We start from the raw sequence: 27770 nt of genomic DNA on the forward strand, positions 1-27770 counted from the left end.
AGTGCAAGACCCTATTCAATCAGGGAGTAAAGTCACTCTCACTCTTGAGTTATTTTAGTCCAAAGGTTAGCAGTGAAACAATATTTAGGGAACTTGTTCAACCTTAAATGCCACAGGGACTGATATTTTTATATTCATTTTTTCTGAAATACTAAAAGTAGCTTCTGACTTTTGTTACCTCTGAGAACCCTAGAGAAATTAATATAAACACTCAACATAACCTAATAATTATTTAATACTTCTAAAAATACTGACATGTTTGCAATGCATCAGAATGGCTACAATGAAGATAAATATATGTACACTTATGTTAGTGTTCAACAGGGTGTGTGGCAAGTACATAAACACACTTACAGAATTCAGGGCATGTTACTTTGATGGCAGTTCCTTTTATAGATATTTTAAAGCCAGTAACAAGAGACCACCCACACCAGCCTGTGCGGAACCCAGGCTCACAGGAGGCCCAGGTCCACCCGTCCATTAGTGGGGAAGACACCTTCCAGAACCTAGCCTCTGGTGCAGGATTGCCCCTTCTGACCAGCGCACTACTGCAAGAGCCAAGGCCAAGCCCAGATCTGCCTACCTAGGTCCAGAGTAGGTCTGAGTTCACCCCCAACACATTTAGGAGCCTAAGTCTAACTTCCTTCTTGGGACACTGCAATCATCGCCATAGCCTTCCCCACACAGCAGCCCCTAATTTTTTGACAGTAGACAGGGCCTAGAAGCAGCTACATCTCAGAGCATGCATCCCAAAGGTAGTGTGAGGCCCACCCTTTCAGCCCCATCTCTGTAACACATTGCTTCCATCTTGGGACACCTTAACTATTATCTCGAGTTACCTCGGCTATTGCTGCCACAACCTTTAGATGCAGTAAAATACATTGAGGGGCACCTACAGAGTCTGGAATCCCAACATCAAAGTGAGGTGCAGACAATCAACATGGTTACTATAAGAATATAAAGAAACTGTAATATCTCAGATCCATGCTCCAAGAAAGGAAGACACATAGACAACATGAAAAAACATGGGAGGAAAATGGACCTAATAAGCCAGGATACTATAATAACAGAACCCAGGGACAGCAAAGTTGATGAAATGACAGAGAAGGAGTTCAGAAGGTTCATAATTAAAATGATCTGTGAATTAAAGAATGACCTAAGTGAGCAAATACATGCAAAAATTGATCATGCCAACAAAAAGATAAGAGAGCAAATACAGGTAGCAAAAGATTACTTCAAGAGAGAGATAGAGACTCTGAAAAAAAAAGTCCGAAATCATTGAAATGAAAGATACAATAAACCAAATAAAAACTCAACAAAAAGCATAAACAACAGACTAGATTACTTGGAAGAAAGAACGTTGAGGACAAAGTATACAATCTGGAAAATAAAGTTGATCACGCAGAGATGATAGTAAGAAGCATGAACAGAACATCCAAGAATTATGGGACAGCATCAAAAGACCAAATCTAAGAGTTATGAGACAGGGGAAGGAACAGAGTTTCAAACCAAAAAAAAAAAAAAAAATGAACAATCTTCTCAATGAGATAATATCAGAAAATTTCCCAACATGAAGAATGAATTGGAAAACCAAATACAAGAGGATTACAAGACACCAAATGTACAAAAGTACAACAGATCTACACCAAGTCACATTAGAATGAAAATGCCTAGCATACAGAATAAGGATAGAATCTTAAAAGCCACAAGAGAGAGGAATCAGATCACATATAGGGGGAGACCAATTCATATCTCAGTAGATTTTTCAACCTGGACCCTCAAATTCAGAGGATCGTGGAACAACATATACCAAGCTCTGGAAGAAAATGGAGGCCAACCAAGAATCTTATATCCAACAAAACTAAGCTTTATATTTGATGATGAAATAAAAACTTTCCATGAAAAACAAAAATTAAAAGAATTTACAAATAGAAAGCCTGCACTACAGAACATCCACAGCAAAATATTGCAAGAAGAGGAAATGAAAAACAATGATGAAAACCAGCTGAGTGAGGTATTATACTAAAGGAAAATCTAATCAGAGGAGAAACCAAGTCTTGTTAAATACCAAAAATATTTGACTAAGAATACAAATCATGTCTCAATAATAATTCTGAACGTTAATGGCCTAAAATCACCAATTAAAAGACATAGACTAGCAGATTGGATCCCCCCCACCAAAAAAAGACCCAACAATATACTGCCTCCAAGGAACTCATAGGAAAAGACATCCACAGACAGAAGGTGAAGGGTTGGGAAAAATTATACCACTCACATGGACTGCGGAAGCAAGCAGGGGTTTCCATCCTCATATCAAATAAAGTAGACTTCAAACTAAAGTCAATCAAAAAGGATAAATAAGGACACTACATACTGCTCAAGGGAACCATACACCAACAAGACTTAGCAGTTATAAATATATATGTCCCAAACAATAGAGCATATATGTTTATCAAACACACTCTTCTCAAGTTCAAGAGTCAAATAGACCACAACACAATAATTTGAGTGACTTTAACACACCTCTTTTATCAATAGATAGATCTTCCAAACAAAAGCTAGACAAAGAAAATATAGAAATGAATAATATAATCAATAACTTAGACTTAATTGACATATATAGAATATTTCATCCTTCAATGAGAGAATACACTTTCTTCTCAGCAGCACATGGATCCTTCTCTAAAATAGACAATATACTATGTCACAAAGCAACTCTTAGCAAATACAAAAAACTAGAGATACTACCATGAATTCTATCAGATCATAATGCAATGAAATTAGAAATCAATAATAAAATAATAAATAAAATCCACTCCAATGCCTGGAGACTAAATAATATGCTACTGAATGGACAATTGGTTGCAGAAGACATCAAGGAAGAGATTAAAATATTTTTAGAGGTGAATGAGATCACAGATACAACATATCAAAATCTATGGGACACTGTGAAAGCAGTTCTAAGAGGAAAGTTCATTGCAGGGAGATCATTATTTAAAAGAAGAAAAAGTCAACAAATAAATGACTTGACATTACATCTCAAAGCCCTAGTAAAAGAAGAACAAATCAACACCAAAAGAAGTAGAAGACAGGAAATAATTAAAATCAGAGCTGAAATCAAAGAAATTGAAAGAAAAGAAACAATTGAAAAAATTGACAAAACAAACAGTTGGTTCTTTGAAAAAATAAATAAAATTGGCAGACCCTTAGCCATGCTAATGAACAGAAGGAGAGAGAAAACTAAAATTACTAACATACATGATGAAAAAGGAAATATCACAATAGACACTTCAGAAATACAGAAGATAATTAGAAATTATTTTGAAAACTTGTACTCCAAAATATAGAAAATATAGAAGGCATTGACAAATTTCTAGAGTCTTATATTCTTCCCAAATTAAATCAGGATGATATACACAATTTAAACAGATCAATTTCAAGTGATGAAATAGAACACCATCATAAGTCTATCAACCAAGAAAAGCCCAGGATCAGATAACACAGACGAGTTCTACCAGAACTTTAAAGATGAACTATTACCATACTCTTCAATTTATTTCAGGAAATAGAAAAAGTGGGAGCACTTCCAAACTCATTCTATGAGGCCAATATCACCCTGATTCCAAACGCTGGCAAAAAAACAAAAAAACAAAACAAAACAAAACAAACAAAAAAACATCAAAAAAAGAAAACTACAGATCAATACCTCTAATGAACATAGATGCAAAAATTCTCAATAAAATTCTGGCAAATCGGATACAAAAACATATCCAAAAGATCATACAACACGATTAAGTGGGATTCATCCCAGGGATGCACAGTTGGTTCAACATACAGAAATCAATAAAGGTAATTCATCATATCAACAGACTTAAAGATAAGAATCATATTATCATCTCAATAGACGCAGAAAAAGCATTTGACAAAATACAGCACCCCTTCATGTCCAAAACACTAGAAAAATTAAGGATAACAGTAACATATCTCAACATCATAAACACTATCTATGCTAAGTCCCAGGTCAACATCATTCTAAATGGAGAAAAAATTGAAGGCATTCCCTCTAAAACTTGGAACAAGACAAGGATACCCTCTTTCACCACTTCTATTTAACATAGTTCTTGAAACACTGACCCTAGCAATTACACAGATGGAAGAAATTAAAGGGATACACATAAGAAAAGAAGAACTCAAATTGGCACTATTTGCTGATGATAGATCCTATACCCTAGAAGACCCTAAAAGTTCCACCTGAAAACTTCTAGAACTAGTAAAAGAATTCAGCAAAGTAACAGGATATAAAATCAACACCCATAAATCAAAGGCATTTCTGTATATCAGTGACAAATCCACAGAAAGTGAAATGAAGAAAACTACCCCATTTATGATAGCCTCAAAAAATAAAATAAAATACTTGGGAATCAACTCAATGAAAGAGTTGAAAGATCTATATAATGAAAATTACAGAACCCTAAAGAAATAAGTAAAAGAAAACCTTAGAAGATGGAAAAATATACCTTCCTCTTGGATAGGCAGAATTAATATTATCAAAATGACCATAGTTCCAAAATCACTATACAGATTTAATGCAATTCCAATCAAAATTCCAATGACATTTCTCATAGAAATAGAAAAATCAATCATGAAATTCATCTGGAAAAGTAAGAGACCCAGAGTAGCTAAAGCAAATTTAGCAAGAAGAGTGAAACATGTGGCATCACTATACCAGATCTTAAGCTATACTACAGCGTATTAGTAATAAAAATAGCATGGTATTGGCAGCAAAACAGACTGGTAGATCAATGGTATAGAATAGAGGACACAAGAGACTAACCACAAAATTACAATTATCTTATATTAGACAAAGTTGCTAAAAACATGCATTGGAGAAAAGATAGCAGCTTCAACAAATTGTGCTGGGAAAACTGGAAATCCATATGCAACAAAATGAAATTAAATCTCTATCTCTCACCATGCACAAACTCAACACAAAATGGATCAAAGACCTATGAATTAAACCAGAGACTCTCCATCTAAGAAGAAAAAGTAGACTTTAATCTTTATCATGTGGGATTAGGCCCCAAATTCCTTAAAAAGACTCTTATAGTGCAATAATTAAAACCAAGAATCAATAAATGGGATGGATTCAAACTAATAAGTTTCTTCTCAGCAAAAGAAACTATCTGTGAGGTGAAAAGAGTGCCAAATCCTGGGAGCAAATTTTTACCCCCCAACATCAGATATATAATCTCTAGGGTATATAAAGAACTAAAAAACACTAAGCACCAAAAAAACAAATAACCCAATCAATAAATGGGCCAGGGACCTGAACAGACACTTCTCAGAAGAGGATATACAATCAATCAACAAATATATGAAAAAATGTTCATCATCTCTAACAATTTGAGAAATGCAAATCAAAACTACTCTAAGATATCATGTCACTCCAGTCAGAATGGCAGCTATTATGAAGACAAATAACAATAAGTGTTGGTGAGGATGTGGGGGAAAAACTGTATGCTCATACATTGCTGGTGGGACTGCAAATTGGTGAAGCCATTATGGAAAGAAGTATGGAGATCTTTGGTAATCTGGGAATGGAACCACCATTTGACCTAGTGATCCCTCTACTTGGTCTATACCCAAAGGACTTAAAATCAATATACTACAGGGATACTGGCACATCAATGTTTATAGCAGCACAATTCACAATAGCTAAACTATGAAACCAACCTAGATGCCCTTCAGTAGATGAATGGATAAAAAAAATGTGGCATATATACACAGTGGAATATTACTCAGCAATAAAAGAGAATAAAATCATAGTATTTGCAGGTAAATGGATGGAGTTAGGGAAAATAATGTTAAGTGAAGTTAGCCAATCCCAAAAAACCAAATGCCAAATGTTTTCTCTGATATAAGGAGGCTGATTCAGGGTGGGATAGGAAGTGGGAACATGGGAGGAATAGACAAACTCTAGATAGGGCAGAGGGGTTGGAGGGGAAGGGAAGGGGCATGGGGTTATTAATGATGATGGAATGTGATGATCACTATTATCCAAAGTGCATGTATGAAGACACTATTTGGTGTGAATATACTTTGTATACAACCAGTGATATGAAAAAATGTGCTGTATATGGGTAATAAGAATTGTAATGCATTCTGCTGACATACATAAATTTTTAAAAAGTAACAAAAATTTTTGTAACATCTTATGAAGCAGCAGATTAAATTGAGAGTCCATCTTTTTTGGCAGGGGGGTTATGGAACACTCAACCACTAATTCATATGCCCCCAAGCTGCTGGGATTATAGGTGTGCCCGACCACACCCAGATAAACCTTATATTTTTATACAAGTGGTGAATTTGATGATTAGATATTTAAAATATATGGGTTGGACACTCTGATAATACTTAATATTTTGATATTTACTCTATTTTACTCAATAAACAATGAGGGAAATTCTGTTAAGCAAATTCTATTTTACACTTTCTCCTTTAAAGTCTGTTGACAAAGTAAGTGAATTTTTATCATAATCTTCCATTGCTATCACTCTTAATAAATTTTGAAATGATAATTTCCCATAACACAATAAAAATATTTATCTTAAAATTTTAATGAATATTTGTTATATATGTAGGTAATGACTTTTTCAAATGGTTAGAAATTAAATAAAAATCTTAATAAAAATGAAAACAAGGCATCTACCACATGAGGTGCTATTGACTGATTCACCATGCCATCAAGTACTATATGTCACCTACAATGTGCTCATTGTAAAATGTTTTTTTATATGAAAATTATTTCTACAAAAGAAAAAACTTGAAGTAAACTCAATACTGATTATTTAAGCAATGCACACAAATGCTTGTTATTGATGACCACATCAGTCTAAGGAAAAATATCTATGATGCTTAAAGCATTACAGAAGTTACAGATTATAAATCATATTGAGAGAATATGCATTTTATAAGTACTGTCTAGAGAACATCAAAAGATTATTCTCTTTTTTCTGAATGTTGTTTAAGTAATCACTAATATAATGCTTTATTGAATAAACAATAATAGTGGGCATTTAATGAATGCTATATTGCACTTGTATAGTCCAAAAGAAATAATATTTTCAAATAAAAAATTAGAAAATCGAAAGATAAAGCAGAGTGGAAGGAATGGGGAAGAAAGGAAAAGAAAGAGGAATAGAAAGAAGAGAGATTGAAAAGATGAAGAAAAATAAATGCAATACATTTATGTATCTTATAGTATAATTTTTATCAGCTATGCAATGATCCAGTTGCTCATTTTTTCACGTTTGAATTAATGGTTCTACTCACAATTATTAATTTCACACTCAACATTTATGTTCTTAAGACAATATCAAAGCTACCACAAATATAAAGATGGATTAAGGGCAGTTTCTCATATTAACTGCAGGAAATTAAACATTAAAAGGCAATTTCAAAATAATACAGCATAGGCTAAAAGGGGTGTACCAAAATACCACAAAACAATGAAAAAAGAACCATCCTCAAAAATGGAATGGAATAGGGAGATGATGTTTGAATGGGAGTCCTTGAGGACAAAGTCAGAGGCACCAGGAGTTTTTTCTGATAAGGAGAGGATATCATCCAAGAAGGAAGATGGGAAATGGCAAGCTTTTGAGGAATTGAAAGAGATGGACATGCAAAATAGAATGTAGCAAAAGAGACTTAGAAGGAATGAAATAGTTTGATCTTGAAACTTCATGAATCTAATCTTGAGAAACTGACAGGACCCCTGGAACAGGCAAGACACTGCCAGCAATATGGAGTTCTCAGATTTAAACTCAGAAATATGGTTGCAGAGCTATTAAGAAACAAAATGCGAAGCCGAGAAGCAGCAGATCAGTGGAATGAATCAGTGGCATTTGGGGGTTCATGATTAAATTTTCTGGTGTTTTTCTATCAAGTTGATGTCAGTCACTTTAGTAACTCCAATTGGTCTATGGTGGGAAACTTTACAGTACAGATAATGTAAAAAAATATGGGAGCTAGGGTTGTGGCTCAGTGGTTGAGTGCTCGCCTCACACTCGGGAGATCCTGGGTTCAATCCTCAGCAACACATAAAAATACATAAGTAAAAATAAGGTATTGTGACCAAATACAACTAAAAATATATATATTTAAAAAAAATACTGATCACTTCCTACCAAACACACCATTTCCCAAATTCAAAAAACCAGTTTTTTTTTGTTTTTTTATAAACTAGTTATACATTCAACAGAGCACTACTGACCCTGAGCTTATGAAATGGTAAGTTTTGAGAAATGGAACAATGGTAATTGGGTAGATAATAGGATGTGGATTTAAGGAACATTTAGGAAAAAAGTTTAAAGAGATTTGTTGAATGATAAAGCAGACAACTTCCCGATGAGATTCTTTAGAGTATAAACATCTTACAATCCTAAAAAAATTCAAAGTTAGTATCAGTAATCTACTAACAAGTTTTTTTGTTTTGTTTTGTTTTGTTTTTTAAAGAGAGAGTGAGAGACAGAGAGAGAGAGAGTGAGAGAGAATTTTTTTAATATTTATTTTTTAGTTTTCGGCGGGCACAACATCTTTGTTTGTATGTGGTGCTGAGGATCCAACCCAGGCTGCACGCAAGCCTGGTGAGCGCGCTACTGCTTGAGCCACATCCCCAGCCCCTACTAACAAATTTGCTAGACTTATGAAACAGATATCTAAATAAATTAGATGGTAACAATTTTGAATATCAGATTTTATATTAAAAAAAATAATGGCCTTCTCATCATTTCCCAAAATATTCTGTAACAATTAGAATAGAAATAATTTTTATATGTTCTATGATAGCTTGGTATGATAATGAAAACATTTCCTGACTGATCTTTTGTGAAGTTTATGTGCTATGGTTGTAAAAAAAATTCTTAAAATTTAAAGTGACATTTATTTATTTATTTATTTACTACTGAAGGTGAAGATTTAAAAAAACATCCAACTATATTAGATGAGCAAACAAATGTCTGAACCAGTGATTTTGTTGGGTAGTATATAAACAATTCATACTACTATTGACATCATTAATATTGATAGAAACATCTCTTATGAAAAAACTATTCATATTAACATTCTGAAAACCACATAGATGACAACTAGTTTTTTTTTTTATAATTGTTGCATTTTCACTGGAATATATGAAGACATTTTGTTATGTGATTAGGTGTTTATTTTATTGCTATACTGACAGAGATTTTTTGACACATTTCTTACATAAAGGGTATTCTTTTTGTGAAGTTTCACTAAAAGTGCAGAAGCATTTCCTGCCCTTTTAAGACAAGTTGACACTATAATAAAATGAATGATTAAATATTTTTACACCTTTTAACTATGTTTAAGCAACAGGAGAAAGTGATATATATATATATATATATATATATATATATATATATATATATATATATATATATATCTCCACTGTTGTTACCACCCCACACTGCAATTAAACAGTTTTATCTTAAATTTGTGTTTGAAAAATACTTTATATTAGCATCATGCTCCTGGTATTTATATCTAAGTTGCAGAACATTTTTATATGTAGCTATAGATGTACAAAATTAATAGTTCCAACAATACCTTTTATATGAAATTATTCTGTCACATTAATCTGTTTTTAAAAATGTTTTGGTATGTGTAAACAATTTTTTAAAATTTTTAATTGTAAATTTAACTCGTCAAGTTACTATAGTTCTCAAATGTTAGGAATTTTGAGGTGTTTAGGTAGTGTATGGAAGTGGTGAGTTTTATCAGTTTTAATTGAACTTATCCCCAGAGGCCAGGCTACATGTTCATATTTTTTAACTTTATAACTCAGTGTTTTCTTTTATTCTCTCCAGCAATTATTTATTCCTGATGCTAAATCCAATAAAATGAGTCTGGGATTTCCTATTTCTAATATTTATTTTACACTTTGTATTACATGGTCTTTTATCTTTTTTGAGGGGGCAGGTACTGAGGATTGAATTCAGGGGCACTCCACAACTGAGCCACATCCCCAGCCCTATTGTATTTTATTTAGAGACAGGATCTCAATGAGTTGCTTAGCACCTCACTTGTGCTGAGGCTGGCTTCGAACTTGCAATCATCCTGCCTCAGCCTCCAGAGCTGCTAGGATTACAGGTGTTTGCCATTCATAGTCATACTCAATACCAACACCCTAGAGTATTAAAATTTTTCTACTATTTGTAACTGTCACAACAAAATCAAAGTATCAGTTAATAATGTATTCTCATTTTTGGAGAATAATATAGTTCTAAAATTGTTAGTGGGTTTGAACTGAAAGACCTTAATGAACAAATAATATTAGATTTTTATTTTTATTTTAACCAAAGCATGATTTCACAGTGCTGAGAATGACCTACACTAAGTTGGTAATTATTAATTCAATGATTATGAGACCACAGATAAAGTTGGTTGAATTCCTTTGTGACCTCCCAAACATAAAATTACTTTTGGTTCCAGGTTGTGATATATGACTATTTGTATACATAGTGGAATTTAATGTAATCTTGCCTTCATCATTCAGCACATTTTCATAAATATATAGACATAAAATTATGGACAGTGGCATATCACTGTTGTTACCATTTTATAATAAATTAGAGAATAAAACTCTACATTATAATGAATGAATAAGACTCGGATTTGATCTACTAGATCATTGAATGCTCATAATTATCTTTAGGAATTGTTGATAACTTGAATTGGTCTATGGTGAGGACCTTTATACTACAAATACTGTTAAATTCTAGAGATTACTCTTAAAAATGCACCATCTACAAAACTTGAAGAACTGTTTTATAAACATTCACAAGAATGCTATTGACTGTGAGCATACCAGATGGTAAGTCTTGAGGACCAGAACATCGATAACTGGGAAAATAATAAGATGTGTATTTAAGGAAGAAAAATTTCAATACATTTGGTGAAACTTATCTATCAATGGAAATTGAATAGATAGTTAATTCATTGCCAGAAATTTGTGAAAAAATACATTTAAGTTAGTTGGATATGGTTTTAAGAAAATGTTATCACCCAGAGAATTCTGCAGAGTGATTTATTGTAGAGTGATTGTTCCTGACCATACGGTTTTAATGCTCTTGTTTGTAATATGCATAAAACATCTATCAATTAAAGAACAGGATTATACTTTAACAGCTTCAAAAACTTGTATTTGTCATGAGCTTGGGATGTGGTAGAATTTTTAGCAAATCAAGCTGTTAATTTATTAACTGATTCTGGACCTGTCAGTAATATAAGCAAGTAAACTCATAAATCGGACTCCACCAGAAGTAAGAGTAGAAGCATGTTTGACTGTAAAATGTATGTTATATTTGTTATATTTTATTTATATTTCATCTAAAATATTTTCTTGGTGCAACTTCCTCATTTTTCTTGTTGAAAACTTGTGAAGCTTATTACATTAATCTATCAGTTTAAGATATAATCAGTGAATAGCCATTTTATTAACAAAAGATATTCATAATTTTTTATTTGTAAGCATTTCTGAAGTTATAGAGAAAGAAGTTGCAAATATGATAGATTTTAAATATATTTGCAAGACTTAATATTAAGATGCCAATAATACTTAATCTACTGACTCAACACAGTCTCTAGCAATATCTCAGTGGCATTTTTGTATCATAGAAAAAAACACCATAAATTGATGTGGCATATCAAGGAATGCTGAATAGTTCAAACAACCCTGAAAAAGAAGGACAAAGATGAAGGCCTCATTTTTCCTTATTTTAAAACTTATGACAAGACCACAGTAATCAAAATAGTATGGTACAGGCAGTGAAGACATGAGTAGAGATTTAAGAAATGAAGTCTCATATACATGTTCTAATGATTTCATCATGAGTGTCAACATAATTCAATTCTCTGCATCAATTAGTGTGGGGAAAACTGGACATCAACATCCAACCTCCAAATAAAGTTGGACTCTTAACTATATGCAAACTTTCATGCTCAGTGTTCTATTGCTTACATTACACTTTGATTTACCACTCCTGGGAAGCTACTCTTGCCAATTATTAGCCTTCTTGCAGCTAGACCCAATGGACTATTTTCAGTCCTTATGTTACTTGATTTCCCTTCACTGTGTGAAATTTCTCTCCATCCCCTCCAACTTAAATACTTATTTCCTTTGATTATTCAGTCAACATATTTCCTGGAAAACTAACATTTATTGAGTCACTCCTCGGTTTCCTTTGCTGAGTTCCTTTAGTTATTACCTTAAGGTTGAAGTTCTTCAGAATTATGACATATGACCCCTTTGTTCTCACTTAACCTCATCTCCTTGGTGATTACAATCCATATTCTGCTGTAATAGGATTCCTTTTTTGACTAACCCTCTCACTAAACTATAACCCATCCTTGCTCCTGTCTCATTTGGATTGCCTTCTAGTTCATTAATATAATTTTTTGAACCTGATTTCACTGTTTATCTCGTGTGAAAAACTACTCCCAATTCTGTTTCTAACTCAGAGAATCTCCTCACTACATACCTAGTAGCAAAAGAGATTACAAATATATGTATTTTTTCTCAATTTCTTTGTTCCTGGAAAAAATAAAAATATGTGTTGAATCTCTCCCTTAAAATACGAAGTCTGGTACATTTTATCTATCTTCACTATATGAGTATTCCAAGTTAGTCACCATCACTTCTAAGTAGACAACATAGCAAGCAACCTTCTACATGATCTACCTGCATCCATTATTGCCCCCATCTAAATCCATTCCCTTGCCTGGAAACCAAGAATATTCTTTCCCCAAAGCAAAGTTCAATAATTTTAAAATAATTTATTGGCTCCTTAGCTTCCTCAGGATATCAAATGCACAAACTGAGTAACATAGATGCAAATTTATTATCTCACAGTTTTGTAGGCAAGAAGTCGAAATTAATGGTTCAGTGGGGGTGGTTTCTTCTGAAGTTTGAGCCAAGATCTATGGAGGCCTCTCTCCTCAGCTCATAAGTGTGCAGCTTTATGTTCACATGGCATTCTCCTTATATGCATTGCTCTATGCTCAAAATTTCCTTTTTATAGAGACATCATTCATATTGCATTGGGATACAGACTAATGATCCTGTATTAACTAATTACATCTTGCAACAACACAACACTATTCCAAATAATGTCATAGTTGAGATTATTACTGGTATTGAGACTTAAGCATATGATTTTGGGGGTGGGGGTCAAAATTAAACCCATAACACAAATAGTCATATTCAACACATTTTAAATAACCAGAGTGTAAATTATGCATCATAAATAAGATGAAACACAGTTGATAGAATTTTCCTGTATAAATAATGTCATGAAATTTGGACAATATTTTCTCTGTAATTTTCAAAAACAATAGAACACTTATGAAAGAGCTTGATTGCAGCTTATATCATTATGGAAACTGTGCAACCAAAATATGTAAATAAATGAAAATAGTCAGAAGAAACAGTGAAGTGTTTAAATTAATATCAAAATATATGAAAATAATCAAATGTTTATTTGTAGTTTAATATTTTGTTAAGCCAAGCAGTTTTGATATCACACATAATTTTCAAGCAGGTAAAGTATTATTATGTGAGTTTAGTCAACATCATTAATTTGGTTATCTTTCAACTAGGTGTCCCTATTATAGTTTTTATTGCTTTTTAAATAAAATTTTGCATAATTTGAACTGCAGTCTGATTACAGATTTTTATATTAATTAAGCTTCTTTCTGAATTACTTTCAATGCTTGTTTTTCTAATTTTATTTTATTTTTTTTCATACATTGCATTTTTTCAATTTTTTTATATGTGATATCAGAAGAGTGAATGGGTATGTTTTCTGCCCAAACATTCCTGACTCTTTTTATTTTGTCATTGAGAAAAATTACTACTAAGTCTATAATGAGCTGTTATTTTACAATTTTTGAGCCAAACCACATGTATTATGAAGAATCCTTAGGCCTTCCAAAGTCAGCACCATAAAATGATGCATTGTTAGGAATATTTATAGGCTATTGGATACTTCTGAACAGAAGAACTTTGTTCAATGAAAGTCCCTTTTTATGTTTTTCGATAAAAGAGACATTCAGAAGAAAATTAAATGTGATCTAAGAAAAGACTATAAGTCCTTATTCACTTCAACAAGAGATAATTTGTAGCATAATTATTATTAGACAATGGCCATCTCCTCTCAAATATATCCACAATCACTTAGAAAAACATAAAAATATGATTCATTTTTTTATTCAGAATCTTAATTTGTATGATCAGATACTTATCTTTTTCTTAAAAATACTAAAATTCTACAAAGTGTTGGTCTTAAAGATTTTCTTTCTACAATTAGTCAGAATCATTATTGTTTTTGTCAGCCTAAAGTAACATTAGTCACCAGAACAACATAGAGGAGGAAAAGTTTATTGGGTCTCATGGTTTCAGAGGTCTCAGTCCATAGACTGCCAAGTTAATTTGCTCTGGGCCCAAGATGAGGAAAATATCATGGCAAAAAGCCACAGATGGGAAAGCTGCTCATGTCATAGCAGCCTGGAAGCAGAGAGAAAGAAAAGGGTACATGGACTCTTCTAGAGCATGCCCCCAGTGACCCAGTCATGCTGTGATGGACTTATTAGGTTACAGCTCTCATAGTCTAATCATTTCATGTCATTTCAGTCATGCTGTGATGGACTTATTAGGTTACAGCTCTCACAGTCTAATCATTTCACTTGCAGAGATTCCTACATTAATGAGCAAACTTTTGGGGACCACCTCATAACCAAGCCATAACAATTATATTCAAATTCCTCATAGTTGATCGCTTTTTATTATCAGTTATAAAACAAAGTAATTGACTTAGAAAAGGTTGAATGTTACTCTGTTTTTTTTGGTATCTTTATCACAACACTCAATGAATAAAAGTCATCAGAAGATGTTGCAAACAAAAAGTAAGAGGTTAATGATATTTCTTAGTTTAGAAATCTTTTAAATATACAAATTTTGCTTATTTGCAAGTCAGGCTTTCTTTTACTCTTGTTATTCCACGTTTTCTTTTAATTTAACATAAAATACATCAGTAATAATATTTGAGAGCTACCTTATACTTGTGCCTAACTGGTAATAGGAAGTCAATTAAAAGTATTTGTTTTTTAAATTTATGCCATTGTTGTGGAATGAGGTTATGACGTATTATACTCATTGTACGAGAAGATTCTCCACAACTTTATATGAATCTTCCTTCTATTCCTACCCCACTATAGTATCTAATTCTCATCTCACACTATGATTTCATGAATTAACTTCTATGAGATCGTAAGGACTGACTGACTGTAGGACTGCCTTTATTTCTTGACCTCTCTGTCTTCATTTTTTTTTCTTTTTAGAAAACCAAGCACCATGCTTTATAGAATATGTAAGATATTAATAAAGGTTTGATTTACTAAAGGCAATGGTAATTAAAATAGAAATAACAAATACCTGAACTTTATGACTGACATTTTCCATAAATCAAAATACCCACAAAGTTAACAGTAAATTCCTCTGAATTTCCATTCCCATAAATCATCTTTGTTTTTCCTTTTTCTAAGAGATATCTCTCTAGGATATTTGTTCCTTCTTAAATATGTTTTATTCATCTTTGCTCATCTTTGGGAAATCTATAAATCCTTATTCACTTCAACAAGAGATAATTTGTAGCATAATTATTATTAGACAATGGCCACATTAGACAATGTCACAGTTTCATTCAGGACAACTATGGACACTGCAAGTCCAAGTTTCTTAAAGAGTACTGTTGAACCTTAGATTAGATTTGTCTGCTTATTATTTAGATTTTTCAGGAGTAAATTGTAAGTTTATTCCAACACTCCACACATAAACACACACACACACACACACACACACGCACACTCACACTGGACCAGACCAGCTGAACCCTGTACACAGTGAATGAATAATGATGCAAAGGGAAAGTTGTATGATTTAGGTGTCAGGGGACTTCACCCCAGATGAAGTCCTAGGCTGACTGGCCCCTTCTTTTATTAGGAGGAATGAAGAAAGTTGCATTGTTCATAGGAACATGGAACCAGAAATATGAGTAAAAATTAACCATGAGTACTGAGATGCTTGATTTTATTATATTAACAAGCAGTTCTTCATGCAAGCAAGCAGGAACTCTGTAAGACTAAAAAGGAACAAATACATTTTCGTCAATAGTTGAGGGGCACAGCCTTTTACTTCCTGGTCTCTCCCGAGGTTCCCTCAGTCAGCCTTGGCAGAATACTCTCTTGCAGGTTAGCAGTTTTTAGCTTTTTCTTCCAAAGAATTCCCTCTAAGCTGGCCAAGGACCTACACACACACACACACACACACACACACACACACACACAGCAGGCCCTTATATTCATTCTGTCAAGTGCAATATAAAACCATAGAGAGGAATCTGTACCTAACTGCCCCTAATTTGCAGGACAGATTTCCCCATAATCCCCTCTGAATTATGCATCCCCCATCTCTTACCCTGTAGAAATAGTGAAAGATTCTTATAATACCTATTCCCCGAATACACTCCATGGAAAACAAGAAAACTAGTTTGCATGATCATTCTTATCTCCTTTTCTTGTCTCCTGGAGTACAGTGTGAGGTCACTTGTTCATTACATTTGATTATCCAATACCAATTTAGAAATCCCCTTCCCAAACCTTGTAGATGGGGAATAAATTTATATATTTTATGTATGACAAAAATATACTGTATTGATGAAGCCAAGATTGTTAAGTTGAAGTCTCACTCCATTAAAATTGATAGTTGTTTGGGAGCTTTGTTTTATCTACATAGTAAATTTATGGAAAAAAAAGTACACTTGTACATTGCTGGTTAGACTGCAAATTGGTGCAGCCAATTTGGAAAGCAGTATGGAGATTCCTTGGAAAGCTGGGAATGGAGCCACCATTTGACCCAGCTATTCCCCTTCTTGGACTACACCCCAAAGACCTAAAAAGAGCACACTACAGGGACACGGCTACATCAGTGTTCATAGCAGCAAAATTCACAATAGCTAGACTGTTGAACCAACCTAGATGCTCTTCAACAGATGATGGATAAAAAAAATGTGGCATTTATACACAATGGAATATTACTCAGCACTAAAAAATAACAAAATCATGGCATTTGCAGGGAAATGGATGGCATTAGAGCAGATTATGCTAAGTGAAGTTAGCCAATCCCTAAAAAACAAATGTCTTCTTTGATATAAGGGGGTGACCCAAATGTGGTAGGGAGGAAGAGCATGAGAAGAAGATTACCACTAAACAGGGACGAGAGATGGGAGGGAATGGGAGGGAGAAGGGGAATTGCATGGAGGATGGAAGGAGACCCTCATTGTTATACAAAATTACATATAAGATGGTGTGAGGGGGAAGAAAAAAAAAGAGAGAGAAATGTGTCACAGTAGATTGGGTAGAGAGAGATGATGGGAATGGAGGGGACTGGAGGAGAGGGGAGGGATAGGAAGGGCAGCAGAATACAACAGACACTAGTATGGCTGTATGTATAAACGTGGCTGTATAACCAATGTGATCCTGCAATCTGTACATGTGGAAAAATAAGAATTCATACCTCAATTGAATCAAATATATGATATGTCAAGATCATTGTATTGTCTTGAGCAACTAATAAAAAAATTTATGAGATGGATTAATATATTTTCTGATGCTAATAACTAAATGGCACAGGTTATATACATTTGTAAAGAAAAGGAATTCATTTTGACTCACAATTCTGGAGGTCCAACGTGAAGAAGCTGCATTTGGTGATGGCCTTCTTTCTGGTAGAGGTCTGGCAGGTGCAGGACAGCACTTGGAAAGAAAGATGTGGGAAGTGTGTGTGTATCTCTTCTGGTCCCTGTCCCTCAGCAGGATTTGACAGTGTGGGTTTCACTCAAATTATTTCATGTAATCCTAACTGCCCTTTTCTTAAGAAACAATGATTTTAATGTGTGTGTGTGTGTGTATGTGTGTGTGTGTTTTCATTAATGCCAAATGGTAGTAAAACAATGAGGGATATAACACAAGTAAACTATTTTCTGAAGAGTCTCATTTATTTTGGTAATTACAAACAAATAAATTTCTGTAATCAAATGTACTATTATAAAGGTTATGTTTTTTAAACTTTTGAATATCTTAATTTTCCTAAAGAACAAACCACACACACACTTAACTCTTAAATTTACCAAGAGAACTTTAGTTTCATAATTGTAGAAGTTTGATATTTATAATTTCTGAAAATGGAAGTAGAAAGACCCATATAACAATGACTTCTGTCAAATTATTTTCTTTTCCTTATTTGCCTTTTCTTCTCTCTTTCTTTCTCAGGTTTATTTTCCTCTATTTCTTTCTTTCATAATGTTAAGTCTGGTGTAATCTATTCTATTAGAAAATGAAATTATTTTAAGGAAAAATAACTATATAAGAATAAATATATAAATTCTAACTTTATAACAAGTGTACTCGAAAATCTGTATACTTTGTTTGACCCAAGCAAACTATATCTTTTTAATAAGTTCTCATAAACAGGTAATATAAAAATATCTTCTTGATATTTTTGCTGAAATCATCCCTAAGTTAGAACTCATTCTCTATAAAATATAAAAAATGAAAAAATAATAAACCGAACTAAATAAAATAAAATAGAAAAGTATCTTAATTTAAAAATGTATTGCTTTAACTAGTCCAATTAGACTTTTGCTAATTGATCTTCTAAAAGAAGCTGATGCTTTTAGAAAACAGAATTACCTGCTTTTTAAAGTTCTATATTTAATTTCTGTCATTGTTTGAATAAGTACCCTCCAAAGGCCCTTGTGTTAAAAGGTTGGTACCAAGGGTAGTGCTAATTAGGAGGTGGTGGCAATGTTAAGAGTTAGGGACTCATGGGAGGATTAGGTCATTGTAGTATGCCCTTAAAGAGGATTGTAGAATGCCAGTTCCTTCCTCTCCCTCTTCACTTAATCTGTGCCAGGATGTGAGCAGTTTGTTCTGTTATGCACTTCCACCATGATGCATTGCCTTGCCTTCAACAGCAAGGCCAATCAATCATGAACTGAAACCACAAGGCAGAATAACCTTTCCTCTTTTTAAGCTGAATATCTCAGATATTTTGTTACAATAATGGAAATCTAAAACAATTTCATTCATCTAGATTCAATATTGTTTACTTGGACACCTATGTTTAAATAGTAAAACAGTTAAATCCCAGAGAGGAAAAGCTCTAAAGCTTCAGAGACAATTAGTATCACTACTGAAACTTAGGTACAGCTGTCTGGACCCTAAGCATTGATTTACATTGATTCTAAGAGATGGCTTACAGGTAGTGTATGTTTTACTTATCTCTATTGTAAACAATTTGAAATGTTTTAATTAGAAAGAGGTTTAATTATTTTGTACCACATTATTGACATCTAAATTTCATTTCTTTTGTTAACTAAAAATCTCAGTAATAATAATAAAAAAAACCTATGAAAGTGTTCATATTCAATATGTTCCTTAAAAGAAAAATACTTTCCACCTGTTAAAATGCATTCATATTAATGTCATTTAATTTTTCAAGATTTGTTTATATTTTTCCCATTGAGTATAAAATGTAGCATAGTAAAAACATTGTTTCAAGATTTGTTCATATTTTCCCCATTGAGTATAAAATGTAGCATAGTAAAAACATTGAAAATAGATTATAACATATTATTCATGTATTATAAAGAAAAGAGAAAATAAAGAGAGAAGGAAATTATTTGAATCTACCTTGCAATTCTGAGTGAACTTCAGGAAGTCAAATTGAAAATTACAATCTAATCTCTAAATGCAGACTTTAGATAACTCTTTACCTCCTTTCTCTAAAATAGGTGTCGACTTTATATATACAAAAATGTAATCATATGTTTTAAAACATTTTACTATAATATTAATAAACATGGTAAGTAAATTTGATATTTTATTTTAGTACTAGATATAAAAATACTTTTAATATGCCAATATACATTATTGATAAAATTTCATCAATCTTGGAATCAGAGGGTATTTCATCCCTTGACAAAAAGCATCTATGACAGCCCTCCAGCAATTCTTTTACTTAAATTTGACACATTAAATAGTTTCTTTCTATAATCAAATAGATGTTTAGTGGATTAGACAAAAGGGAATGGAGGGAAAGGAGAGGGTATAGGAAAAGGAAAAACAGTGGAATAAATCTGATGTAACTTTCCTATTTACAAAAAAAAAAGTAAGTTTGTTCTCACCACTTCTTTTCAACACTATAATAAAGGTTATACAAAGTACAACAAGGCAAAGAATGCATATGAAAACATAAATTATATGTAAAGTGAAACTCTCCATATTAAAAAAATTATTATTCTAATGAATTGATCAAAAATAAAAATAAAAGCTACTAAAACTGATAATTTCTGCAAAGTCACAGTATACACTGTCAATACAAAAGTCAACTGATTTTTATAAACTAGCATAGAAGAATTAGAAATTATTTAAGAAAGTCAAGAAGACTAAAATGAATGGGAAGTTTATCATGTTCAAGAATCAAAACACTCAATATTGCTAAGAGATTAATTCTACCAAAATTGGTCTATGTATACAATCCAAAATGAAATTTCAAGATGAATTTTTAGGAAAAATTAACAGTTTATAAAATAACATGGCAATAATGAGTATATAGAATAGCCAAGGCTTTTATAAAAAATAAAAACAAAACTAGAGGATATACACCTCATTTTAAATATTTATTCTTATAAAGCCACAGCTAAAAACAACATGGCACATGCATGAAGATAAACATATAAAACAATGAAGTAGAATGGATTCAAGAAATACAACATGTGATGTCAATTTATTTTGACAAAAATGATAAGGCGATACAAAGGGAAAATAATTATACTTCTTTCAACCAATGAAAGAAACAGATATGTGCAAACAGAACAAACAACTTCTTATTATAAATTAAAATCAACTCAAAGTGGATCATAAGTCTGAATAAGAGTTAAAAATATCAAATCAAAAAGAAAACGTAGAATATAATTTTACTTGCCTTGCATTGACAAACTCTCTTAATTATAAGGAAAAATCATCAACTCTGAAAGAAAAAGATCATTAAATTTGTTTTCATTAAAAATCAAACGTCTCTTTATTAAAAAATATGATTACAAAGATACAAAGGAATACACGTTTTTCAAACTACATATCAAACATAGAACTTTATCTGGAAAGTATAAATTATTCTTCCACCTGATAAGAAGAAAAATAATTCAACTTTTAAAATGAGAAAAAATTGACAATTAAAAAAAGATGATATTAATTGAAAGTATACATAGGAGAAAAGTGTGCAAGGCTCTTAAATATTAAGAAAATAGGAATTTAAATCACAATTAGTTACCACCACACTCCAACTAAGATGGCTATACCAAGGGTTAGCAAAGATGTGGAAAAACTGAAATTCTAATATACTGCTGAAGATAATATCAAATGGAAAACAGGTAATTTCTGAAAAGTTAAACATATATAACTGACCAAGACACAGTCGATGTATTCTTAAGTATTACAAAAGAAAAACACAAAATCATGTAATGTTTGTAATAGCTTATTTGTTGTCATCAAAAACTGCAAATAATCTGAACGTCTAACAACAGATATATGAATGAATAATTTGTTGTAGATCCATATAATAGAATACTAAGTCAGCCAAAAAGAATAAAAAACTACTGATGGAACACAACAAAATGGATTAATAAAAATTATTATATTGATGAGGCCAGACAAAAAAAATAGAATTTACTAGATTCTATTTATAAAAATTCTAAGGAACCTCAAGTAACAGAGTATCAATGTTTATCAGGGAAATGTGTGAAGTTGGGAATGATGAGTGAAACGAAAGGATTATAAAGAGGCATAAGAAACATTTGGGGTATGTTTTAGTCATGTTTTCATTGCTGACTAAAATACCTGACAAGAACAACTTAGAGGAAGAAAAGTTTACTTTGGTTCATGGCATGAGAGGCAGAACATCATTGGGAAAAAAATATGGCAGAGGGAAGCTGCTTTCTTAATGCAGCCATGGAGCAGAGACCAGGAAGGTGCTGCAGGGAAGATGAGCACTTCCAGGGCACAACTCTGTGACCAGTCCCTGCCAGCTATGTCCCACATGCCTACAGATCACCTACTCAGTTTATTCAAACTAATTAGGTTATAGCTTTCACAGTCCAATAATTTCATCTCAGAATATTTCTGCATTAACACAGGGGATTTGGGGGATACTTCATATCCAAACCTTAACAGAGTGACAGATGTGATCTTTGTCTTGAGTGTGGTAATATTTCATGGGGGTATACATACTTCAAAATTCCTCTGTTTAAACATATGCAAATTACTGTGCATTAAACTTACCTTAATGAAGGTATAAAAATAGATATGTTGAAGTGTGGTTCTCATCTGAGTTATGTGGTGTCATCCTTGTTGCTGTGGTGATACCACCCCTGTCATCACTGAATAGATGACACTTTGTGATACTCTCAAGGGCGATAATGATTGGCTAACTAAGAACATGCTTCCTCAACATGACACTGTCCACTGACCAGGGATGAGATCAAATGTTACATGCCACAGCGTGCTCTGCAAAGTCATTCCCACTTTGTTAGTGACGTGTTGATCTCCATGGAGGGCCAATTTGTTTTCTCAGGTCCCTGGGGTGGAACTCTGCACCTCTGAGATCTCACAATGGGCATCACCAGGAGAAGAATTGTGCACCATACCAAAGTTATGTTGAGTGTAGATTTCTAACAATTAGAAGAATGTCTCTGGATCCCAAGACAAAGCCATTAAGTTATAGAATACTTTGGATATATGGAAATGCATTGCCTAGAATGAGAAACCCATCGAGGGCATGGCTTCTGTTCACTTTATACCCAACAGCAGCTACCTGGTCACTATTTCTTGTGGCTGGGACAAGCTGGTTCAAGGTGTGGAATTTGCCCCACTGCAAGTTAAAGATCAATCATATCAACCACACAGGCTATCTGAACATTGTGACTGTCTCTCCAGATGAATCCCTCTGGGCTTCTGGAGGCAGGGAGGGCCAGGCCAGGCCATGGGCTATCACCAGAGGTAAACATATTTATACACTAGATGTGATGACACTATCAATATCCTTTGCTTCAGCCTCAACTACTGCTGGTTCTGTGCTTTCAGACCACAGCAACAAGATCAAAGACTTGGTAGGCAAGGTGAACCGAAGCAAGAACCTATCAGTACCAGCAGCAAGACAGAGAAGCCCCAGTGTACTTCTCTGGCCTAATCCCTTGATGGCCAGACACTGTTTGTGAACTACAGGGATGATGTGGTATATGTGGCTGGTGACCCAGTAGAAATTTATGGCAGAGCTTTAGAAATTTTAAAAAATCAACTTTTCTTTTTGAAAATAACTATACTGTTAAAAATAATAACAGTAAACAGAAAATTTCATTTGATAGTGACTACCAACTATATACATTTTTAAAACTATAATAAGTAATCTTAAAATCTTCTTATAAATTTGTATTTATTCACATCATGTGGGCAAAAAACAACAAGCTTTTGTTTAATTTGGTGTAGTTATCCCATCCCCCTTACTATTTTTAATTTTGATGTAAGAATATTAGTGTTTCCTTTAATAATTTTATTTAACATAAGATCCAAGTAATTTGATGTTTATCTGTAAATCTGAAATCCTTTCAAATCTCTGTGACTTCTACATTTATGTGCAAACAAGAAAATGTAAATGAGTGTTGATTCAAAATTTATGGACAAGTAGACCCAGGATTCTGGCTAATGAGGCAATGCATCATTTCAGAGAAAGGACAAAATTTGAGAGAATCTGTAAGAAAGGGAAAGTGAAAGGTCAACAACTGAAGATATATTCTGACAGCAGCAAACTTTCTACACTATATTTTTATATGAAAAGTAGAGGCCATTTTTTAAGGACGCCATTATAGGAAAATTTTGGTATGTATAATATGCTTTTTATGAAGAATTATTTCGTATTTAAATAAAATAAAAATTTATTTAAATTAGCAAATAATGTTGGAAAGAAATGAATCTGGAATTCAAATAAAATATCCCCTCTGTAAGAAATTGCTTTGGATCAATTTAACAATATTCCCTGTTTTACGTTTTTTGTAAATGGTTCTGAAGATTACTATATATACTTGAAAAATGTCTCAAAATTACTTACATTTATAATTAATTTAATACTGTATCCTATATTAAAGTTTCCAATATCATAGACACTTTATAATTCTGAAAGGAATATTAGTTTCCTAGAAAACTTCTGTGAGACTGTTCAATATGTGCACACATACATACACACACACACTCAGAAAATGAAGCCATAAAACACATTAACAAATATGAATAAGATTGACATAATAATAATAAAAACATTTGTCTTGAAATACAACACCTATACATGAATAAAACACATATACAATTCTAGTGAATGCTAGTTAGAACATTATATGCTGAAATTATTCTTATGATCTCATTAAAAATAAACATAGACAGAAAAAAATTAAACTACACCTTTACATCTACACAGAGGTGGAAGAAATGATCAGCATTGCCTGTCTTGTAACAGAGTCTATCACCAGTTTATTTCTCTGAAGTCTAGATATACTACAGAAAAGCATATGAGGCCCCACCATCTTTGCTATCCGCCTATACCTGAAATTCCTTGGAGTTCAATTTTAATCATGATCAACTGTTACTGCCCAACTTCATCATAAATACCTATGGAAATAAATGAATAATTGTACACAGAAGAGAAAAATTTTGTTTGCACTTATTTCAAAAGCTGAGGCAAAGTAGTGTCTTCCATATTTTTTAATATATTTTCATACTTCAAAATTGCCTTTGCCTAGAATACCTACTTTTGTTCTTCCTTCCAAATCTTTAAATCACTGAAAAGAATAAAAAAGAGACAGAGATAATATATCAGTGAACATGATGAAGTGGTAATTGCCATCTTTTTTTAAGACTGCTGGGCTAGAAAGATCAGGTATGAGGGCAAAGCTATTCAGAAGTGTGTGTTTAAAACCCATGAAGCTTAAAATCTGACATGCTCAGCATCATAAAATATTCTCAACTGCTTATGCCTCCTGGCCCCACACACTTCCAAACTTTCACTTACAGAAAAACTGATGGGAAGAGGACAGTAAAACATTTTCTTTATGAAAGTTGTTGGGGGAGGCTGTTATTAAAAAATGAAGGTGATGGGTAGACTAGGCACTAAAGCTTTCTGTGACCTAAATTGTATAAAAAGATTTTGGTATTCTGTCCACACTCTCCACTAAGAGGCAATATCAGGACTCTGTCTTATTTAAACTAAAACAAAGGAAAGCCTAAGTGGAATGCATATTCTGCTCCCTGAATTGAGAGCTGGAAGGATAAGAGTCAAACCCTGAGGATCCTCCTAACGTGTTGGCACTGTTGCCAGGCTTCCAATTGTGAATGAAAGTTCACCACATTCTTGTGACTGATTTCCTGGACTTTTGAGGACATTTTCAGATTGAGAAGGTGCATTAATCTGCAATGAATGAATTATAGCAGTAGCAATGTTAACTGAAGGTAGCAACACATTAAATCTCACATTGTTAAAGAAGATTTCTGAAATCTGTTAACTTTAAAATGTTACTAAGAGATCTGAAAGGACATCAAGTAAGGATACCAGTCTTGGAACATGTCCTTATTCCCCAGTGCTGAAAATTAAACACCCAAGAAGCCAAGGCAAGAAAGCTTAGAAAGCAAATTTTTTTTAAGAAAGGGACAGAAACAGACTTTTCTGCAGAAAAGGGACCCCAGAGCTGCTGTCCATGGGAGCGGGTGCATCTTGCTCTTTTATAGACCTCAGAACCCCTCTTTGTAAATATTGTCTTCTCTTTCTTCTCCATGTATGTGACCAAGGGGAGGAACAAGGAGGTAAATTTTCAGCAACCCAGAGTGTCTAGGAGAACAATCACAGAGGTTAACAACAAATTGTTCTCTCTCTGATAACCAGTAGTCATCCTCTCTAGACCCCCAACATTGCATTCATTACCTACATTGACTACCTGACCTTAACCCCACCTCAGTTTGTTAAGGAATATGATATAACCTGTCTACTTAGGCCAAGCAGGGGTGCGGGTGAATTGCTTTTTAGCAAAGAAAGTATGTGGGGGTCAGCACAGAGAACCCAGTTTATAGAATTATTCTCTTAACCTTGTGTTCCCACCATTCTCATGTATCTAATACAGGAGATATCTAAAATAATTTTTAGGGAAAATTTTTGATTTTATTACATTTACTACTAAATCATGTACATAAAGTGGTTGTCATCTGAAACTGAGATAAAACACATATGCACATACACTTATGACTAAATTACATGTTTCCTTTAATGGTCCTATAAGATTTCAAATCTTTAAATCAGATTAGAAAACATTAGCATAATCTCTCTGAATGGTCATTTCTCCTTTATTTCTTCTGTGAAATAAACACAAATTTTCCAGGCCCAAATCTTTGCCCTGCCCTTAATGTCTTTTTCTTCTTCTCCTTCTCCTTCTCCTCCTCCTCGTCCTCCTCCTCCTCCTCTTCCTCCTCCTCCTTCTTCTTCTTCCTCCTCCCCTCCTGTCTCCTCCCCTCCCCTCCCCTTCCCTTCCCTTCCCTTCGCTTAATAATCAGTTTTCAACATTTTAGGAAGCAAAATTCTAGTTCACTAACTCTCAAAAACATCCCTTTCACATTCACATTTTTACTAATTGAGTAGGTTTTGAATATTTTTACCTAGATTAATTGCAAAGTCTCCCAACTACTGTTTCTGTAGCAAGAACTCTTAACATTTTTTTCTGTTCTCTAATCTGGTAATCTGATGATATTTCTATATTTCGAACCTATGTTACTATCAGGCCGTGAAGCTCCCAATGAATGCCTATGACTTTGGGAATTATGCTCAGACTTCTTATAATCCAGACTCTGTTTGCCTTTTGAGCATTATTTAATTCATTTTCTTCTTTTCTATTGCACTTTTCATCCTCTTAGACTGACTCTCAGGATATTTGGAACTTGCCATTATTCTTTAACTTTAACATTTTATTTTGTATAAAAAGGGGCAAATTTAGTGAATTATTTTCATCTTGTACACAATGCTTTTCGCATCCATGCTGAAAATTTGCAACTTGGTAAAAATGCAAGGAACATAAATTTCTCCAAAGGAATTTTTCACACCATTGTATACTCTTCATGAGATAGTTTCAACCCTTTCTCAATGATCACAAGTTACTAGAAAATAAAAGACTAAATGTATACAGATATTGATCTATATATCAAATAATACAGAAATGATGTAAAAACCTTATGCAGTTTACTTTGATCTCTTTCCTCAAAATATTTGCCCAGGAACAAATGCTTTTCTTTTGTATAAATATATTTGTATAAATAAAGCTGTGGCTTTATTTAAAATATGAACATAAAAGGAAGAAACCCAGTTTAATCGTCATATTTTTAAAATCACTTCCCAAAATCAAAGGATCATTACCAAATATATAGCACCCTAATACAAATATTGATTGGAAAAGGTAGTCACATCATGTAAAAATGATAATAAAAACAAATACTGAAATCCCATATTAGTATCCATACAATTTTAAGAAAAATCTACTCTTTTTTTCCTTGAA

General features: G+C 33.0%; 1 protein-coding gene and 1 pseudogene across 4 annotated transcripts in view; both read left to right on the forward strand.

Moving 5' to 3' along the window:
* Positions 1–27770, forward strand: part of Fstl5 (follistatin like 5) — a 781198-nt gene that overhangs the window by 437053 nt on the left and 316375 nt on the right. The window lies entirely within an intron of this gene.
* LOC124102668 (small ribosomal subunit protein RACK1-like) lies at positions 22526–27095 on the forward strand (annotated as a pseudogene).

This window comes from Marmota monax, unplaced genomic scaffold (assembly GCF_021218885.2).
Source record: "Marmota monax isolate L192 unplaced genomic scaffold, Marmota_monax_Labrador192_F-V1.1 WCK01_AAM20220418_F8-fsc00002, whole genome shotgun sequence".
Lineage (NCBI taxonomy): Eukaryota > Metazoa > Chordata > Mammalia > Rodentia > Sciuridae > Marmota > Marmota monax.